General features: G+C 45.6%; 1 long non-coding RNA gene across 1 annotated transcript in view; it reads right to left on the bottom strand.

Annotated features, from left to right (window-relative positions):
* Positions 1 to 20649, bottom strand: part of LOC134165864 (uncharacterized) — a 303752-nt gene that overhangs the window by 121754 nt on the left and 161349 nt on the right. The gene's annotated exons all lie outside the window — the stretch shown is intronic.

Raw genomic sequence — 20649 nt, 5'->3', positions numbered from 1 at the left:
ACTGAGTGAGGACTGGATTCAAATGGCTTATGCTCTCCAGGTTTGTGATGTTATAATGTGCAGTGGTTTGCCAGAGCTTCAGTTTTCTGAAGAATTTATGCCTAGGCACAGTTAGCAGCCAGCAGGTAGATAATAGTGGTGTACGCAAGGCACCTTTCCAAGGTGAGATGCAATCTCTTCTGGATTAACAGCAGCTCTGACAGCTTGGCATCCGGGAACAATTGAGGATCACACCGAAGTATGGCAAACAGACCATACCTGACTGTTTCCAAAGGGAAGCAAAATTAAGCTTGCAGATTCAGTAACTCTTCCACTGATGTAAAATCCAGTAGGGATCGAATCATCTTTAGCTACCTGTTTTGCAGCCTAATTGATGAGCTCTTGTTGCTAGTTGCATGATATCACCAATAGCACCAGCACCATGACTAGTAACTAGACCCATTTTGGTTATAGACCTTCTGATTTCAAGAAGCAAATGTGCTTGAGAGGTGAGACAAGTATGGGAATGCTGCCCTGCCTGACTCCCAAACTGCTTTAAAATTAGGTCATCTGTTCATCACCTACTGGTAAAAAAATGTACGACATTCATGTCTTCAAAAAAAGAAGGATTTCAGAGGCCCATTTTAGAACAGCATAGCTTCATATATTTCTATATGATACATAAGGAATATTTATAGGAATACAGGCTATATGATGTATTTAGGAATACTTATATGATATATTTAGGAATATCTATAGGAATACAGGCTTGTATCTTCAGTCTGCTAATTTCAGAGGCTTTTGCTCCCAGCTCCCCATATATTCTTTCTGTTGGGCTTTTGTATTTTCTTCTGCATCCTTCCTGTGCTTGTCTTTCCCATCTGTGTCCAATGTCTTAAACCAATGAAACTCCTGCAGAAAAAATGTAGTGGAAACCAAGGACTTTTGCCAAATACATTAGCGGCAAGGAGTCAATGTACTCTTATCGGACATGCTTTGGTGGGAAGTTCTAGACAAGCTCTGAGTAAGGCTTCACATTTCAGCTTCATGGTTTATTGGGACTGCGGTGATAACTCTGCTTCTAAATGGAAATAACTCCCTCAGATTGTTTCCATTCAGGCTGACAACTCCAGCTGCCCCCAAGTTCCACAGCAGCAAAAAGAGCTTTATAGTCGTGGCTTTAATTAACTCCCTACAGCAAGAGCCACTTTGGCTGTAACAGGCGAGTGGCTTTTGGATTTATCAGCTCCTTAAATGTAATCAGAGTGAGTTTGATCCAATTATGCAGGAAGCAGCACAGGATAGCACCGCACAGCCTGCATGCAGGAGGACTCAGGACAAGGGGATGAAAGGCTGACAAGCTGCGACCTTCTCATCTAAGATACAATGTCATCCTCCCTTCAGTTTCTGAGATTAAAGTGGAAGTCCTTGATCCCTCAAAATGCACTTGAGCATCTACCAAAGGCTGAGCCTGTAACTCTTTTGCATGTCATGTAGGCAAGCCCAATACATCTTCCAACCTGCAATGGGGCTTGTGGTGCTCAGACACTGTAATGTCTTAAGAACATTAGAAGAACTCCCTTCTGCTCTGAAGGGCAAGCTGGTGCTACTCTGCCAAGAACACGATTCCTGCCCTTCCTGACTCTTGAGGACTTATCTAGGGAGCAAACTGCGAGCTGGGAGAACTGTTGCTTCATCAGCCAAGACTGCTTTGGGCACAAGAGAGATGTTGGAAAGGTCTCGTTGGCCTATGGATGCTCCCTGTGTGATTTTGTGATGCTCTTCTAATAGTGCTCATGAAGGGACCAGTGAAAACAGCTATTTCCCTTCTTTTCTGTGTGCTGTCCTGCACACAGGAATGGATGAGGAGCAGAGCAAGGGATGTGTAATGATCTGCAAATTGGGGTGATCATCTAGCTTTAATCCTATGCTCTTTAATTTTGTTGCTCAGGAGCTTGTTGCTGGTCTCAGCCTGGATCCTGACCCTTTCCCAGAGCCCAGTCCCTACCATCTTGGGCCAGACTTATAGGGCCAAATTGCACTCTCCTTGTGACACAAGTCCAGAGTAAACTCCCTGCTAATTTCAACAGGAGCTAAAGAACTGAATCTGCAATGGAAAGCAGTGATTTTGTGCTAAGCTTGCCCTAAACCATCGGCGCTATGGCACTATTGAGGGTTGTTCCTTTTCTCCAGTCCAAAACTGTTTCCTTCCGCAATGATGAGACTGCTTAACATCCTGGATTAAATGAATAGCCTTTTCAATGAGAAATAAGGGTTAAACCAGTTGCTTTGGGGCAAGCTGTTCATAGATATGGGTGAAGACTGGGCACGAATGCGATGTTTTAGGGTCTTTTAGGGTTTTCCACTGTGATTTAATATTAACAGGAATTTATGAATATGGTCGACGCACCTGGTAAGATTTTTGTCTGGGCTATAGTATAACTGCAGCATGTCCCCATTTCATGGTGTGTTTCCAGAGAGGCTAAGAGCAAGCTTGCTCTGCATAGTCTTAGCTGCACAATCCATGACCAGGGGAGTTCATCTGCCCACAACAGTAATTTCACCTTATTTATAGAAGCTCTTCTCTGAGCTGGAAGACTGCCTGAATGTTTCTTGGGGGCTGCTAAGCCAGTGGTAGGGAGAGCAGCCCGGCCAACACACGTGATGGAAGGTGCCCCAAGATGCACATGAGACATGGGCAATGCCATGTTCACCTGTTAGGGCTCCATGGTGCTGGGTAGTGTGGTTGCTGCTGCGTGGGCACTGAGACGGTGCTGGCCCACTGGGCAGATGGGAGATACAGAGAGCAGATGGGATGTGCTTCTGCTGGGGATGACTGAAGATGGTCTGGTGAAATTCAGCTCTGTTTTCCATCATTGCGAAGAAGCCAAGGCTACAATGGGCTGTTTATGGACCAGCTTCTTCCCTCTGTGAGAGGAGCAGGGCTGAAGTCAAACTTTATTAAGGCCTTATTCCTTCATTGACCTCTCCATGAGGCTTATTGTCCCTTCACAAACATGTCTCAGAAAGCAGCCAATTTTCACACTTTATAACCAAGGGGAAGTATCATCCAGCTACCCTGACAGGAGGTAAATAACACAAGAGGTTGTGCTTAAAGCAGTATTTTGTTGGGTGGAATGTGCAGGGCAATGCTGCTGCTGCACAGCAGCACCCAGCATCACCTCAAATGATAGTGTCATCCGTGAGCATCTGTGGCCATCAAACCTGTCAAAACAAAGTTTGCTGCAGCTATTAAAAGAAAGGAAGCCTTGCACTTCCTTAGCTAACATTGGGCAACTTCCACTCCAGAAGAAGAAACTGGCCACCACAGACCTCACTTCTCATTGCAGTTTTGGCTCCATCCTACATAGTTCTATTGGGCCACATGCAAGCCCATCCCCACCACAGAGAGTCTATCCTTCCCCTGAGCCACCTGTTTAACGTTAAATTCATTTACATTTCTTTTATATGCTTGTGTTTTTCTCAGCAGATGAGCTATGAGTTATTGCCTGATCTGCTTTTCTTTCCAGGAGGCTACCAGGGCCTAGTTAAACAGAAAAAGAACATATGAATTCAAAGGTGACTTTCCAGCAGAGCAAAACTGATGGTTAGAAACACCAGACATAAAGAAAAGAGCTTTTACATCACTGCTGAAAAGCTTTTTGCCCTGAGTTCAGTGTTTATATGAAATTATCATCAAGTTTTAAATTTAACTGACAGTTTGGATGACAGACTTCCCAGCAGCCAGCATATGAAATAGATACCAGTCAGGTGAATACCGGCTGTGCATTAGGAGGTGGCTTTTATCCAGCTGATTGATGAGGATGTACCAACATCATGAGCACTGTCTGCTTGAGTGATGAGGCACCTGAAAGCGGTGGCTTGTGTTTGATGGATGTCAGAGATCAGATCCTAAGCAAGCAGAGCAGGTTAGGTGAGACCAGAGCAAGGAGACACTGAATGATGCTGAAGATACACTGGAAGAATTGCTCAGAGCCAGTGGGCTCAGCTGAGGGACTGGAACTGGGATCAAGGCTGCAGATTAGACCAGAAGGAGATCAAGGAGCTACTTTGCTGATTAGCTTCTTGGAGTGTTTTCTGTTGCCTTCAATATATCAGGTGGGGAGCACACCCCGAGAGGACCACTCAGGATAGATGCTGCCAAGGTTTGCTTTGAATAGCTTGATCAGGGGTTAAAAGCAACTGCATTTCAGGTCAAAAGAACTGGGGTTATTTTGGCACAGGATGCAGTGGTGCTTACAGCAGCAACTGCAACCACCAGCACTTGGGGGATGATGGGCACTGAAGGCAAACCAGCACCATGCTTGTCTATGGCAGGAAGAGCCACCACTGCCAGTACTGAACATGGGTCTCTTTTCCCACTGAATCGCTGCTTTCCACCAGATAAAACCACATTAACACCACTGTGTCTCTCAGCTGCTGTGCTGCCATCCAGCCAGCCTGGCTGAGCCTGCACTGGCCAGGTCTGCCCTTTCCCACGTGCTCACACCAAGTCCCCATGTGTCACCTCTTTCTCCTCTGTACCTCCTTTGTTCTCTTCTGCCCACAGCTTTGGGGACCTGCGATGAGCTTGTGAGCCAGAGAACTGCCCTCTCCCTTTCCCCCCCTCTCCCCTTTATTTTTCTCTTTCAGCTGTATCAGCCTGTCTAATAAAAGATGTTGTCTCTCCCTATAAACCTTGCCTCTAGAGACTTAACCGCACTGAGGTTGCTATAACAACAACGGAGCTCTTTGCCAGCAAGAAATGGAGGAAAAAGCTACTGGAAAGACCAAGAGGGAACTCAGCAGAGAAATGCGCTGTAGGACTTTCCCCATTGTGCATTCAGGGCAGATCTGGGCGAGCATTTGCCCTTTTTGGGTTAAAAATCATGTGTTGCTTCTGCACCGAAAGGCGCTGTGTTTAGCATCGCTTATACCCAGTTACTGGGCTGCTCCCAGGGCTCATTCATGGGATAACATTCCCATCCTGGCCAGGAAAGAGAAAGGTGATAAGGATTTTGATAAGGTGTCAGAGCAAACCAGGCACTTCCAGAGGGTAAATGGATGCCACGTCCCACTCTGGCTGCAACTGGTGTCCCCTGCCCCTGTGCAGAGCCCTTCTAAGCAGCAACAGAGAGGCTGCTGTGGTTTCCTGGGCTGGAAGCAGCCAGGGAGGGCTCAGCTGAGAGAGTAGGTGGAAACTGCCACCAAGAGCATGCAGACACTTGTAGGGGATGCTTGTCATAGGAAACAGCAACTTAAAAGCAGGAAAAAACGGTAGGAAAGCTAATCTGGAGTAGTTGTAGATACCTAGAGACAGGGACACTCCATCCTTTTCTGCTCTTTTTAGCTGATTACAAATGCCACAGTAAAGCTCTTCTAACTCCATCACTAGGGGTTTATTCGAATCAAATCTTCATTTTTCCCTCCCAAGTTATGGATTAGAGGCTCTGAATTGTTAAACAGCTGAGGATTGCCAAGAATAGAGAGTTTGCTAAGCACTCTGAGAGCCAGGCATTAAAGAAAGTCAAATTATTGTTCTCGGATCCACTGCAGAGTGGAATATTTATGCCTCAATCTAGTTTTCCAGAGTCTCATCATTTCTTATGTCAACTGTACTTTATAGAAATGTCCACAGGGAAGGAATTGACTTTTGTTCTGGACCCAAACTAAACAAGCTCAAGCAGTGATTATTTGGGTTTTGAAACAGTTGGATAATTTAATCTCAACATCTATCAATCTCCTCCTGCACTGGAATCCTATGGCTAAACATCTGCAAGGCAATTAATAGCCTAGAGTGCAAATTCATTACAGATTTATCAATGGGTACTGAGCTTTAAACTGAGAAAAAAATTGGGCTTTAAGCTGCTTACTTAGGGGGGAAACAAGCAATGCAACTTCACACAGCTGAAGATATATCTAAGGTCATGAGAAAACTGGTTTCTGTTGGTGTGGTTTGAAAGGCTGATCCGCTTCAATCCATATGGTTCCTGATCTGGGGCAGATGAGGGTAAATCTTCCAGCAAAACAGCAATGTCTTCTTCCAGTATCTAAAGGAGGTCTACAGGAAATCAGGAGAGTGAATTTTTGTATGGGCATGTAGTGACAGGACAAGAGGGAATGGCTTTAAACTGGCAGGGGGAAGATTCAGATTAGATATTAGAAAGGAGCTCTTCCCTGTGAGGGTGCTGAGGCGCTGGCACAGGTTGCCCAGAGAAGCTGTGGTTGCCCCATCCCTGGCAGTGTTCAAGGCCAGGTTGGACAGGGTTTGGAGCAACCTGGTCTAGTGGGAGGTGTCCCTGCCTGTGGCAGGGGGCTGGAACCAGGTGATCTTTAAGGTCCCTTCCAACCCAAACCATTCTATGATTCTATAGTTTTCTGATTCTATGACTCTATGATAACCAGCATTTCCTCAAAAAGCAGACTTTTAAATAATAAAAAATATTTAGTAAAAACCTGTGAAACCAGCAGCAGTGACCAGCATTACTAACCCTGACCCCTTCCCTGGCCAGCAGCTGAGGCTGAGCTTTTCAGGTCCTTCCCTGGCTACTCCCCCTTTTGGATGCAGCTGCCTTCAGTGGTTAGCAAAGTGATTCCCATACCAGATAATTAATTGCTGCAATCTGTTAATGAGGTTTACAATGTACTTTGTGGGCCATCTGGACAAAAGATGGTTTGCGAGGATGACTGCAATGTGCCCCTGCTTTTTATCCTAAGTAATGATTAAATATGGACTAATTATGGAGGGGGACACAAACTGGTTACAAAGAGCCAGGGCTTGCAGTGACGGATCTATCATCAATGAGTAGGAACTTCAGCTAATAGGAAAATCGATGCCCTTCTGAGGAGGATGGGGAGAATCAATCAGTGCTGAGTGATATGTCAGACCAGACTCAGCAGTGGGCTTGGCTTGGGCCAAAGGCAAAGCACAGGAAGCAGGAGGGATGCTGTGATGCAGGGTGGCCACAGGACTGGCCAACCTGGCTTCAGGCACAGTGGATGCTTGGCCCCACCCAGCAGTATCTCGGAATCCTCCTGCCTAAGTTTGGCTCACATTTCACCACTGTGGCTGGAAATCTAACAAGCAGGGAGTTGCCAGTTGCTTTAAGCATTGTAATTCATCACATCTTCATATAATAATCACCAGGTGCCTGGGAGATTATCTTAGTATAAAATCCAGCATGAGAGGGTAAAAAGGAGTGAGAAAAGAGAGTAGCAAACCCAGAGAAATGTCTTCTCTTTGGCCCCCATCATTGTCTCAGCCCCCAAATAATGTGATACTCGTCTCATCCCCATTCGTCAGAGCTCATTTCCCTTTCCAAGGAAGTAAAAAGTACTCAGCTCTAATTTATGCAGCAGGGAGATATGTGAGTGTCTGGAAGGGAATCAGCTCAGTCAATCATGTGCAATGTGAAAACATGCCAGATCCACTTTGCAAAATGACTCCAATAAACGACAAAACAATATGCATGCACTCTTAAGGAAGAGATTAAACAAAGATCTAGAGCTTATAATTGTTGCTGCTCTGGGGTAGGAATGATTTACAATAATAGAGGCCTGCCTGATGTGCATTTTAGCATGTTTCGTAAGCTTTTCCCAATACTTCAAATTTGTTTGTGCCCAGAATGATTAGAAAAAAACACCCTCTTCTACTTACCAGTGCATAAATCTTCATCCAGAGGCCATTAGAGAACAAATGGCTGCAGAAGAATGGTAGCCCCCCAAATTAGCAACTATTTATTGCCTCTACAGCCAACAAAGCTGCTTCTAAAACACCCTGAGCTGAGTATCCACCACTATAATGTAAGTTTAGGACTTACATTTAAAGGTTACGCTTCTTTTTAATGTCAAAGTACTCATCTGCAGAGAAAAAGACTGAGTAGCCTGTTATCAGACTGGGTGTGGGAACTGATATTTGCCATCAGTAAGAGCATTGATTGATGGGACCCATGGTCCTGAAGCCATTACATCAGTGAGATTTCTGCTTGGGGGGGCTTAGTCAGGAGCATCAACCATATATTAAACCAGCCTATAAGGACTAAAGCAAATACAGGTGTTTCTGCTTTTGCCTTCCTTCCTTCACCAGGCACTCTTAGTATGGCTGCACATCACCACCAGCATGTGAATGATGAGCTGCAAATACAAGCTGCCTTACACTACAGCTCTAATGTCTATTTTTATCCCCCTAATTCTCACTATACAATAGGGATGCTTAATATGGGGCTTGATAATTCTTTGAGGGGTCAAGCTATTTGAAATGATCACCCCTCCCTGTGAAAGCAGCACTTTGAGCTCACCGCTGCCTCCTCCCACTGTGCTGAGAATGAGTGGTGTTTTATTTATAGGCAAGACACAAAGCTGAAGGCCCAGGATGAGAGCTGCCAGCTCCAGAGACAGAAATAATATCTGTGATTGACATAAATGTCCAAGGCAACTGCTGACAGCCCAAACACAGCACAGGAGCAGAGCCTCTGACTAATAAATGGGAGGAAATTTGTACCCAAGGCTGCAAGAGAAGACCTTGGGAGATAAATACCCCTTAGCCTTTCAGCAGCAATTGCTGAAGGTAGGAGACCAGATAGATTGCATCCCACTGTTATGCCAACCTCCCCAAGCACAGCAGAGAGCCTCCAGACTAAAGCCTGTGACTTGGTGACTTGCAAACGCCAGAAAAGATCCCAAATTGGCATTTTCATCCTTAAAATTGCTTGTGTGTGCTCATGAATACCCTGGGTCACAGCAGTGGGAGGCTGTGACCCTGAAGGGTGGCCCTGATAGCTGCCATCAGCTGGAGGATTCCTGCACTCAGCAAACGGCCTCTGGTGAGTGACAGGTAATGCCCAGGCACTGGGCATAATGCCTCAGCATCCTCATGCATCAGGATGCCAGCCAAAAGCTGCTGGAGGAAACTTTCTGGAGACAATTTAGCCAACAGATCTGGGGATATCTGTGACTTTCTAGACTCAAAGACCTACCCCAGAGCTCATTTATTCCCCACATCCCATCCTCATCCCTCAAATCCTTTCCCATGCTTGACAATAAGCAGAAACCCTTCAAATCATAGTGCTAAAAAAGCAGAGGAGCTGGAAAACTTTGCTGTGGCTGTGATGTATGATGGCCACAGCCATGGAAAAGACTCTCAGAGGTAAATATACCCTTGGCTAAGAGCTGATGGGGCAGCCTGGGCACGGAGGGCTGTAGGAAATACATATCCTCTGCAGAGCACAAGGCAGCATGGCAGTATTGATTTCTGTGCTACCAGGTGAAGCTGGTAGGTGTCACTAGCAATAGATACAGTTGAAGACACAAGGGCAGGAGTGTTCAGTTTGAATTTCTATGTTGAGCCTTCATCGCTGGGCTGGGGCATCTGCTTTTGGCACAGTACAACACTGCGAGTGAAATATAGATATGCACAAACCAGGTTAAGCTTGTGATTTAGAGGCAGCCAGAGTGCTGTCTTGTCATTTGTTCTCTAGTGCAGTTATTGCCCACAAATAGGATTTGTTTGATGTTGAGAGCACCGTTAAAGACAGGACGGTGGCAATGGGTTCTGAGCACCAGCATTAGCCCAGGGTAAGCACATGTGTCAGTTGCCCTTCAGACTAACCAGGGAATTGTGAGCGGCTGCTGATGGAGTAGCTGAGACAGGCACACACCTAATCCAGCCCACCCTGAGCTCAGATGAGTTTGCCCATGGCCTGGCACTCACTTTCAGCTGGTCTTAGTCCACCCCGCTGCCAAGAGGATGTTTCTGCCTCCATGGTCCTGCCCTAACCCTCTTCTTTCTATCAATTCTGGAAACCTGATCTGGCTGAAAAAAATGATCTGATCGCCTTTTCTCCTCTGAAAATATAGCTTCCTGCTGGATCAGTTCCCTGCTCTGTCACACAATTGCTACTGGCAGTGATGGGGAGGAGCAGGAATATCACACTGGCCATGGGAGACCTGCCCATCCCGGTGAAGGCTTCACTCCAGGCAGGAGCATCCTCTTCCTCAGCACCCTGCTCTGAACCGGTGGGATAATTCAGCACATGGGTGTGTAGAGGGCTGCTAGAGATAGAACAGTGAGTGCATGGGTGGCTTTGCTGCTGAGTCCCTTTGCTATGGGACATCCAGAGAGGGAAACTCCAGCCCTGGGCATCTGCCCTCATCTGGCTGGGGTACTTTTGCATTCCTTTTCCCCACACCATCTCACAAGCTTGGACTTCTGGAGCTGTGCTCTGAACTGTGGTTATTGCACACAACTTCCCCCTCAACTGCTCTGACAAGTAATAGAATTATCCTCCCCCAGCCCATCGGCCAGAAGCTCTCCAGCTTTAATTCAGTGATAAATCATCTCCATGGAGGAAGAAGAGTGAAAGAGGATGGGTGGGATGGAGCAGTATAGCCACAAACAGGGACCTGATAAAAGCTAATGAATTTACAGGGATTACACCAATCCTTTAGCGGATGCTGGAGACCCACATAGCTACACAGACCAATGTGATCTGCCTGCATTTCACTGCAATAAATAATCCCAAAGACAGGCAGTTTGCCCCCTTGCTTAAGAACAAGAAGACCGGGTAAATATTCCACTTGCTGCAGGTGGAGGGACATGCTGTGACCCTGCACCAGCTGGAAACCCGGTGAGTGCTTTGCCTGGACTAGGCTGAGCCCCCACATCCCCAGGGATGATATCTGGGGGGCAGCATGGGCTGGGAAAGTGGGTGTTGGTGCTGGTTGCCTCCCATTTATGATGGTGTGGCCCAGGACCCGGCTTGGATCAAGCCAGAGGACCCGGTCTGTAGAAGGCTGAGATGCAGCGGGTCCTGCCATGGCCTCATCCCCTTCCTCCAGAGGCAACCAACATGGTTTTGTTTTACAAGGCGATTCAGGCAAAGGGCTGCAGGCTCCTGCCTACCGCTAGCAGGGGTTTGGGCAGCAGAGGGAGCTCGCTCCTCTGCTATGAGCAATTTCTCCCTCGGAGCTGTGATTCACTTGTCTTGAGGTTACGGGTGCTCTACACCGGGCCAAGCCTGCGAGACGGAGGGCTGGCAGCTTAGCCAGGGGTGATGCAGATGTGCAACATCTGTGCATCTTCTCCATTCGGGTAGATCCCGACCATCTCCATGTTTAACAGCTGTTTCCCGTGGTGTGGTTGCGCTGCCTACAAGCACAACTCTCCCGAGCGAGACCCTGCCCCAGAGAGCATTCCTCAGGGCTACACCTCACAGAGGCTCAGCTACCAAAATACCTGGCCCAAATGACAAGCTTGAGCTCTGCAGGGTAAAGGCTGAGCTCCAAAGGGCCCCACCGAGGTGTCCCACACCTGGTCCCTGTGTCAGGCAATGACCGTGTCAGTCATCCTTGCTCCTGCTGTGCTGGTGCTCTGGACACCTCTTGAGGAGGAGGCCATGAGTGGCAGATGTGAAAGTTCTAGTGGACCCCTGGCCTCCTCCGTTGGCCATAAGCTCGTTTCTCCAGCGAGAAAGGCCAATTGGTCACTGGGGATTTGAGAGTGACTGCTCTGCACAGGAACATTTGCAAAGGACATGAATAATCTAAAAACTTTAATCACCGTAAAATGCCTTGAGGCTGGAAAGCAGCTTAATCTGTTCTTTTGTCTTGGGAAGACTTTTTTAATGTAACTATTAGTTTATGCCACTGTCAAGGCCTTTCTGCTTCTCAACCTGCCACACCAGTGGGGAGGCTGGAGCTGCACAAGAAGCTGGGAGTGATTACAGCTGTCCCCAGTTGACCCAAGAGGTATCCCAGACCATATGACATTGATCTTAGCAATAAAAGTAGGAGAAAGAAGAAGGAAACCGGGGACATTCTGAGTTACGGCAATTGTCTTCCCTGCGCTCCTGGAGATGGCTGAACACCCTCTTGTCAATGAGAAATAGTGAATTAATTCCTTAACCTGCTTTTCTTGTGCACAGCTTTTGCTGTTAAACTGTCTTTATCTCAACCCATGAGTTTTCTCACTTCTACCCTCCTGATTTCCTCCCCCACCCCACTGAGGTATAAAGTGAACAAGTGCCTCCGTGGGGATGAGCAGGGGTTAACCCACAACATGACCTCACCTACTTGGGCAAAAACAACCTCCATTCACACTATTTTCAGTGTTCCTGAGCGAATGCCTGAGTTTTCCCCATCCTTACCCACACATGAACACCCGCATCCAGGATTTCAGGCAAAATGCTCCTGAGAGCTGTGCTCCTCCAAGCTCCGATGTAATTTCAGAGCAGTCCCTGGAAGACGCGGTAGATGGCACTCCAGATATGATATTCTGGGCCTAAAACTCCACGGCTGAAGTTAAACCAAAAATTAAGAAGCTGGAAAAGTTCAGGAGAGCTCTAAGCCTCTTAATTTAAATACAGATGCTGAACATCTGGAAGAAATTCCTGACACTGGAAGCTGCTTTTCCCACCTTCTTCAATGAGAAAGGTCCCACCCCTGACTTATCAGAACAGTTTGAGTGTAGGATCCTTGAAGTAGCAGTTAACCAAACAGAGAGATCTGGGGCAAGGCAGGTGGAAAAAGGGCATGGCCAATTTTATTATCATTAATAATAACAAATCCTTCGCTTGAAAAACTTCTCACCCCAGAAAGGACCTGCGATAAAGCTCGGTATAGAAATGTCATTGGATGTGGATGCTTTTCCGGTGGTTTTCAGCTGTGGCTTGGCTTCGGGGAGGTGCCACATCCCTGACCCATTTTCTTTACAGCTGCATGCAGGAGTCTTCTTAACACCACAGCATTACACGGCCATTGAGGCTGCTGCTCTGTCCCAGTGGCACCATCGTGGAAATGCAATGGGAGGCACTGCTGGTGATAGAGGTTTGACAAAAAATGATGTTTAATTGATTCTTATATCCTGCTGAGCTGCTGGATGGATCATACGGATGTAAGCAGCCATCTCAGGTAGAGAAACAGCAAGACCCAGATTTACTGGGTGTAGCTGTTGCCTCCAGCAGGAACCTGTTCCCATTTCAAATGCCTCTCCAGAAATCTTACCTTCCACTTACTTTCCCTTTTTTCCCAGGTAGTGCAGTGGTCTTCAGGAGTTCCCTACAATGTAAGCCAAAAGAATCTCTCCTGCATTTCTGGGGGACAAGAGTTCGAACTACTTACAGATACTCTTTCAAAAGGGACACTTGAAGATTTATTTTTTAAGCAAAAAAAAAAGTCTGGTTTTAAATAAAACAAAAGGCAACAAAAATATAACATTTTTAAAATTTTTTTTTTTTTTTTAGTCTGTTATCAAACTCTTCAATTTCAAGGGGAAAAAAACCTACTACTACATATTGGCTTATTTCTCCACATTTATCAAGCCTTTTACTTGCTTGGTGTAACTGTAAAATGATAAATCATAGAATCATAGAACAGTTAGGGTTGAAAAGGACCTTAAGATCATCTAGTTCTAACCCCCCTGCCATGGGCAGGGACACAAATAATACTGTATGTTTGCCTTTCATCCTACAACAGACCAGTGTAGCACTGGCCATTACACAGCATGTACTACACACATATTCAATCATATGTATTCATATTGCTGTCCAGATCAGGCAAAAGGCATAAAATCATCTGCTACTGAACTGAAGCCCTCTGAAGGTGAATTTGTCCCAGGCAAAGTCTTCCAGGAAGCAATGTCGTGTCTGATCTGAGGTAGATTTGAGGTTAGAGGCACCCAAATCCCTCTGCAAAGTTATTGGAGAAAAGCCACTGGGATGGCTTCTTTGTGGATAAAAAATAGCCTGCTTTAGGCAGCTCTTCTTGGGTGCCAGCAGAAGAAGAAATGCTGGAAACCACTGGACTGTGTTGCATTTAGGGTTAGCTGTAGGTGGAACTGGTTGGGGCTTTCCTTTCATATAATATGCAGAAATCAGCAAAATGGCCAAACTTTAGCAGACAAATGGCCATCAACACACCTTGACCTCTATGTTTGTGACCGCCATTGACCAGGGACCACTCTGGAGACTTTCCTTTGGTTTCACATAGCTCGGGATTGGGCATGAAAACCACACAGACCCTGCCACTCGCATGCATGTGCACGCTCGTACCTTTTGTAGTGTTAATATCTTCAGTGCTTCAAGCAGCTGAGGTCCTGTGCACACGGTGTTCACAGAGGGGTTGTTCAGGGCAGCATTCATTCCTTTTCAGGGGATAGATCAAGAAAAGAAACCCACATTTCTGCATAGCCATCCGAAATTGGAGCTGCTAAGTCATAAGTAGAACATACAGCAACCTTGCTGCAAAGGTTATGTACAACCCTCAGGTCTGTGCATGCCTTACCATGTCTAAGGGAGGCTGGATTATAAATGTCTGTTCTTCACAACACCTCTCTGTGCACATCAGTGGCAAAGGCAACAACAGGACATTTTATATTCTGCAGGTTATGTCCTATTTCAGTGACCCAGGTGCGAGAAACCTGATATTAAGTAAGCTGGGGAACTTGTGTTTCTCTCTAAATGGGATTCTGGCTGTCATTAATCCTTTACTGAGATGTGTGTTTCCAGAAGAAAGCATGTGTAATCAGAAAGACTGATGTGCTGATTTTTGGATGAACTATGTTCAGTTGCCATGGTGTGAAAGGCCCTGCTGGGATAATTCACACTGCAAAGCCAGTGCAAGGAGGCATCCCCAAAAGATGGCTACTCTGTGAAGAGGGGTTATTTGGTGAAGGCAGTGTGTGCCTGTATCCTTTGGGTAGGGGATGGAGGTAAGAGCAGGTAAGGTGGCTGGCCAAGGATGCTGTGTTGCGAGAGGGATCAGAACTCTACATTGAGATGTCCCACTGTGTGATTTGTTTGTGATGTATATATTTTAGAGAATGAAGATCCCCAGAAGTAAGAAGTGAATATTATTGGGTATTTTCTCCCCCATTAGGAAAAAAAAAAAAACACAGTGGAATTCTTCCTGTGCTGCAGAACAGGAACGTTCAGAACAAGAAAAGACAGGCAATGAGCAGAGCAGCGATGGGCCTCTGGCTCATTGCTGACCCCGTGCTGTAATCCATTGTCCCAGGAGGACCCTGGATCCTGCATTTGACCTGGCACAAAACTGCCAAGTCCTTCTGGGTATCTGCACGGCACATTCTGCCTTTGGCCATCACCTGCAGCAAGGGGGAATTTGACTCAGCCTCATCTCTGTTCAGCTCTCCAAGCTAGACTGAAGATGCTGGTGTGAGCACAGAGGGAAAAGGGGTGTCCCGCCTGTCCCAGCATTCCCTCAGGTGGTCCCCTCCAGGTTACATCCATGTAGTGTAGGACCCTGAATCCCACATTCAGCCATGGTGACACATTCTGAGCACACAACCACTGCTCAGTCGGTGTCCCTGCTTTTTTCCCCCTGTATAAAATTTGCAAAGTCTTGGAGAACACAGGAATCCTCCAAAGCTCAGAAAGATTTGCAGGAGCAGAAATCTGTTTCACATCCCTTTTATATGTATCAGCCTCCTCACAGGGGTTGTTAAAGATCTCCCCAAAGCTTCTGTACAGCAGCGTAGCTGCTGAAATAACACTGATATCCAGGAGGGTGACATTTGCACTGCGATGTGCTTACCTCTTCGTTTGTGTACAAGAGCAAAGAATAACTCAATAGAACCCACAGCAAAATTCCCATTCCCATGTACACAGTGATCAAGAGGAATTTAGGGGCTTGCTGCACCTCAAATAAGGCAACAAAACTACGTATCCTGCATAAAGGTCCTGATTACAAACACAATAGATGGCTGAAATTCTCCTTCAGCACTCTTGTGTTTTAGAGAAAGTGCTAACAAATATTTAACATGTCTGGAAAAAAAAAAAAGACAGGAAAAATTAATAGGATTTAAAAACCATCTTTAAGTACTTAAAGAGCAGCTTACAATCAATTAAAGCCCTCATAAACACAAGAACATAAACAACGTCAAGAAATTCCTGCATATTATAAACTGATTTGCCGTAGAGTGGCTTGCGTGAAGAGATTAGATATGCTTTGCAGCATAAAACATTATTCTGTAAAGGCATTATGTTTCAGCAAACACACCACGCTAATTGTATTAGGGGAAGTGCAGGTGAAGCATAATTCCTGGATTAGAAAATCGAAGACACAGGTTAAACAATATGTGTTGGTCAAGAGAGTGCTCCAAATGTGCTGGCAGATCTTAAATGGGATTTCTTCTTTACATTGATTGAGTTACTATTTTTATTGCTAGACTCTAAGATCTGCTTTTTAAGTGTGCTAAAATCTTAAGCAACTTGAAGCAAATATAATGTATTAGGTACATGGAAGCAGGAAACATATTTTGTAGCTATTTCAAATGTTTAAACAAGCCTACTGATTATAGGGTTGAAAACAGCCCCTGAGATTGCTGCTACTCTAAAAATATTTCCCCATTGGCAAACTCTTTTAATTCACTTTTAATTCAGATCTGAAAATAATTAACACATTCTACAGGGTACATATGAGGAATACAAACACTATAACCGTTCCGAATATGGTTTTGGCCAACGATGGATATGACCCAAGCTAAATGCCGGAGCCAGGCTGCGTACTGCCTGTGTCGGTGGATTTTTCAAGCAGTCATGTGTGGTGTTTCACATGTGTGCAGAGCAGGTGTTTGGATGTGCTGGCACTTACCCTTAGTGCTTTGAGATGAGCCGGCATTAGCAGCCTTTAACCTTGTAAAAGGAAGCCCCCATTACATGCGCCCTCCTATAGCGTCTTCATCTCAAACCTTCTCCAATGGAGAAGGAATAAAAATCCACAAACAGGAGGAAGCAATCCGTTTTTATTAAGTCAGAATAACTGAATGTAGGAGCTGTGGGATGCAAAGAAGAAATTAATTCGGGTCCCCCACATTTTGACAGGGAGCACACGCGTAAAGACAGCACCCCCCTGCAAAAGAACCCCCAGACTTTGTCTTGTCAAAACGATCCTGATCTGGTTTTGCATGACAGAAACCTGCAATAAATAAAATAAAAGATCAAACAGAAGAAAGAGAAGAAAAATGGCGGTCACCCTGGGAGGAAGCTTCCTAGTGTATGATAAATTGGAAAATGGACAGACAGAACACGCCGACATACATTTTTAATGGCCCAATTGCTCAATTAATTCTTTCCCTTTTCCCTTTTTAATGTGAAAATTGTCATAATTCCTCCCAGATTAGTATAGATACAGGCCGACAGTCTCCCCTGCTCAAGGTATTTGCAGGACATAATTCATTCATAAAGCCGTAATGCACTCATCTATCATCCGAAATATTTTTTTTCCTCTTTTTTTTTTCCTCCCCTTTCCTTTCCCCCCCTCTCCCGTTTGCGCTTGGGGCTCTCGCTGAGTCTCTGGGCACTGATGTATTAGCTGGCATATGCAAGCTATGAATTATCAACTGAAAGGAGTCAATTATCCACTCTAAAAATGAGTGTCTGGGCACCAATAGCCTGAGGGGCCTTTTTTGTATTTACGAAATGATTTCATGGCAAGTAGAGGTGTGTGTGGAAGGGGGATTGTGGGGGGGGGAGAGAAGGGAAAGGGGTGGGTTGTTTCCCTTTTTCCTTGTGTCCACCCCTTAACTGGAGCAAGGCAAGGGAAAAAAAATAAAGTAAAATAAAGAGAACATTTTGAACTTTTAATGCAAGAATCCATTTTTATATACACCCAGTTTAAGGAATGATTTCAGCAGGATGGAAAGGAGGCTTGTCTGGTGGCCATATTGCCTGGGCTTCTCCTCCTCTATCTGGTCTCAGCTCAGCCTTCAATCAAACCTGGAGCCCTGGCTGACTTCAGCTGCTAATAGACTGGATAGGAAATGGGATATTGGATAGTTTCTTGGTCCCCAGTCACTGGCTGTGTGCCTTGTCATCTCCGCAGACATTGATTTCTCCCTCTCTTCTCCCTCCACCCCCTGCTCTGCTAAGGGGCTGTGGCCCACCAAGAGGTAACACCGCATCAGCAAACCTTGCGTTGAGTTATGCTTAAGGAAATGAGGTCATTAGATGGAATTACAGCGGGTTTTGATAGCTCAGTAATAGGTTTTAATGATGGAATTTAACATAGGACCCCCACTAGGGACAAGGCTGATATACATCCAGACAGGTCACTTAATAAACCTCCACTTGGCACTTGAGTTGAGGAATTCAGGAGACTGAAACACAGCCCCTTTTAACCAAGCCAATACATCACTGGCAAGGAGGCTCTTTGGAAGGCTTTTTATTATTATTTTTGAGGTGTTTGATTGACTTAAAACACGCCATTCTTTAAATATGCACATTTATTTTACCAGATGCATTCTTGAGGGGGATTTCTTTAGGCAGCAGATGTTTTTCTTAGACATGAGTGGGCTGTTGTGCTCTTGGATGCTAAAGAGCCCATTTGATGGTGTGGCAAATTGTTTGGAAGTTTGGAGAGCTTAGCTGGCCTTTAATGTATTTGTTACTGACAGGTAAATTGCAGGTTAAGTGCAAAAGCAGCATTAGCTGAGGAGTCCTGGCTTCCACAAATCTACCTTGGCCTCTAATCTGAATACAAAAGGAAGGAAGGAATTAAATTTGACCCCTCAAATATGCTGTTCACTCAATCCTAGACTTATTTAGTAAGCTCCTTTAAGGTGCTTTCTGTTTGTTCTGGCCTCATCTCAAGCAGGTACAAGAATGCCCACAAAAGAGGACTCTTTACAGGTAGCAGAGTGGATCAAAGCCGGAGCCATCGCTTTGTATGTCCCAACAATACCGAAGGTGCAGGCTTGAGGCTGTCTTGAAGGACAGTTCATTCAATTTGTGCCTAATACCATGATAGCTGCTGCAGATCTGCACAGTCCCCAAGCACAAGAAAGCCACCAAGCCTCGTGCTGAATGGTAGTTCATTTGTGTGCTACATCAGCCCTTGAATCAAGAGCAATGGAGGTGTCTGTGGCTGTGATTCCCTGCCCATGGGGAATGAAATTCAATGTTTGCCATAGAGGGACTTCACATCAGGGTGCTGCTGAGCAAAGGGCACAGTGATTGAGCAATGGAGATTACATACGGGTGGCTTGTAGGTGTACAGTTCCATCTGATGCACAGTTCTGTCTTTCCTTGGTTTTGAACTTCACTGCAAACCCCTGGGTTAACTGCAATGTCCTCTAAACCCTGCAAAGGAGGGCCTCTAAGTAGGAGAGCTGAGAAGAGAAGGTCTAGCAGCTAGGGACAGTCTGCTGGGACATGGAAGATGGAGGTTTTATTGACTGCTCCACCAGCACATTTGTCTGTTATGGATTGCTCGGCTGCGGGGTATCTTCAGAAAGCAACCTGGTGATCTCTTTATATGGTCTCTGTATTTTATAGAAAAGGAGGTAGGCTCTTCCAGCAGATACTTCAGAGCCAAAGTAAATGTCTATCCGTCAATGTCAATGCGAAATGCCTCCTTCATGGTGCTTGGTGTCAATTTTAAACTAATTTCTAGGCTTCCTTGACAACCAAGAAGGCTGATTTGGTGAAAGTCTGTGGTAAGCTGATCCAAGCTGGCCTTGAAGAGTGTCCACATTTCACTAGGGGGGACGTTGGTTTATGGTTACCTGCCAATGGGTGCCACCACCCAGAACCATACTCTCAATTACTTTCCTAGTAGAGCTCCTGTTTCCTAGAGGCATTTAAGACCCAGTAGTAGTATTTAATGTTCATATTACAAAGCAGCCTAGAGACTCAAATGTTTCCTGGTGGCACCATCCTGGCCAGGAAGATGTGGTGCCTCCCCTGGCATGGTGGAGGTAGGAGCAGTGGAGATACAAATCCACAACTGATTTCCTGCACAGATCTTCTGCATGGTGATTGTCTCAATGGTGAGTCAGTGGGTCCATGAGCAGGGGACCAGGGCTGTCTTCACTGATGACATGGCCCTCCTCACTGCTCTTCTTCGGCCTTCAGCGGCTCCAGCCACAAGAGGATGGATGGCGTTTTCATGGATGTGCTGAATTAACCAAATTTGGCTTTGTTTTGCTTGTTGTTACCACCTGCTAGCAAACCCTACCACTGCAAAGACCCTGATCTTCCCTGTAGTTTAACCTTTTTCTTCTTCTTTTATTCCTGCTTTTCTTGAACAAAGGTGTCATAAGTGATTTGCCAGCTCGGATGGTATTTGCTCCAAGTGTGAACTATGTGGGCTGTGGAAAGCTGTCTGTTTAATTTTGAAATCCCTGAAGAAGCTAAGAAACAAGACCTGGAACAAAGAAGAAACTGCCACTTTTTGGCAAGAGTGTGTTGATTTACAAAGGGCATCCTTCAATTATTTAAGGAGCAGTCAGCAGTGCCATAACTTTAAGTATGAATCAAGTGGCATGACTGAAAAATTTGTCACAGTGTGTTAGATCAATGGTAATTACCTTACTGACATGAGTACTGTTATTATTTTACAGGGCTGCAAACAGGATCATGGACGTGAGGAAACACAAACTGCACTGTGATCAATACTCTCTGAAATATGACTCTCCGCGGCCCAAAATGGAGTTTTCGAGCCAGGCAAACCATTATAGACTGATTCTCTCTCTCTGCCTTCAGATGGATACCCTGAAGTAAAACACAGCAGCAATTGGTCAACTTGTTTCTGGCTTTGAACAGGCAAATAGTCACTTATTATTTTTAAGGACAACTGTGTGCAAATAAAAAGTCTGTGCAGCCAAACTCCAGGTGAAGAGAGAGCCGTGGAGGGAGCATGGGGAAGGAGGGCTCTGGC

Source organism: Pezoporus occidentalis, unplaced genomic scaffold (genome assembly GCF_034315485.1).
Source record: "Pezoporus occidentalis ecotype Australia unplaced genomic scaffold, CSIRO_AGI_Poc_V1 ctg25, whole genome shotgun sequence".
Taxonomy (NCBI): domain Eukaryota; kingdom Metazoa; phylum Chordata; class Aves; order Psittaciformes; family Psittacidae; genus Pezoporus; species Pezoporus occidentalis.
This window is presented reverse-complemented; position numbering and strand designations above follow the sequence as displayed.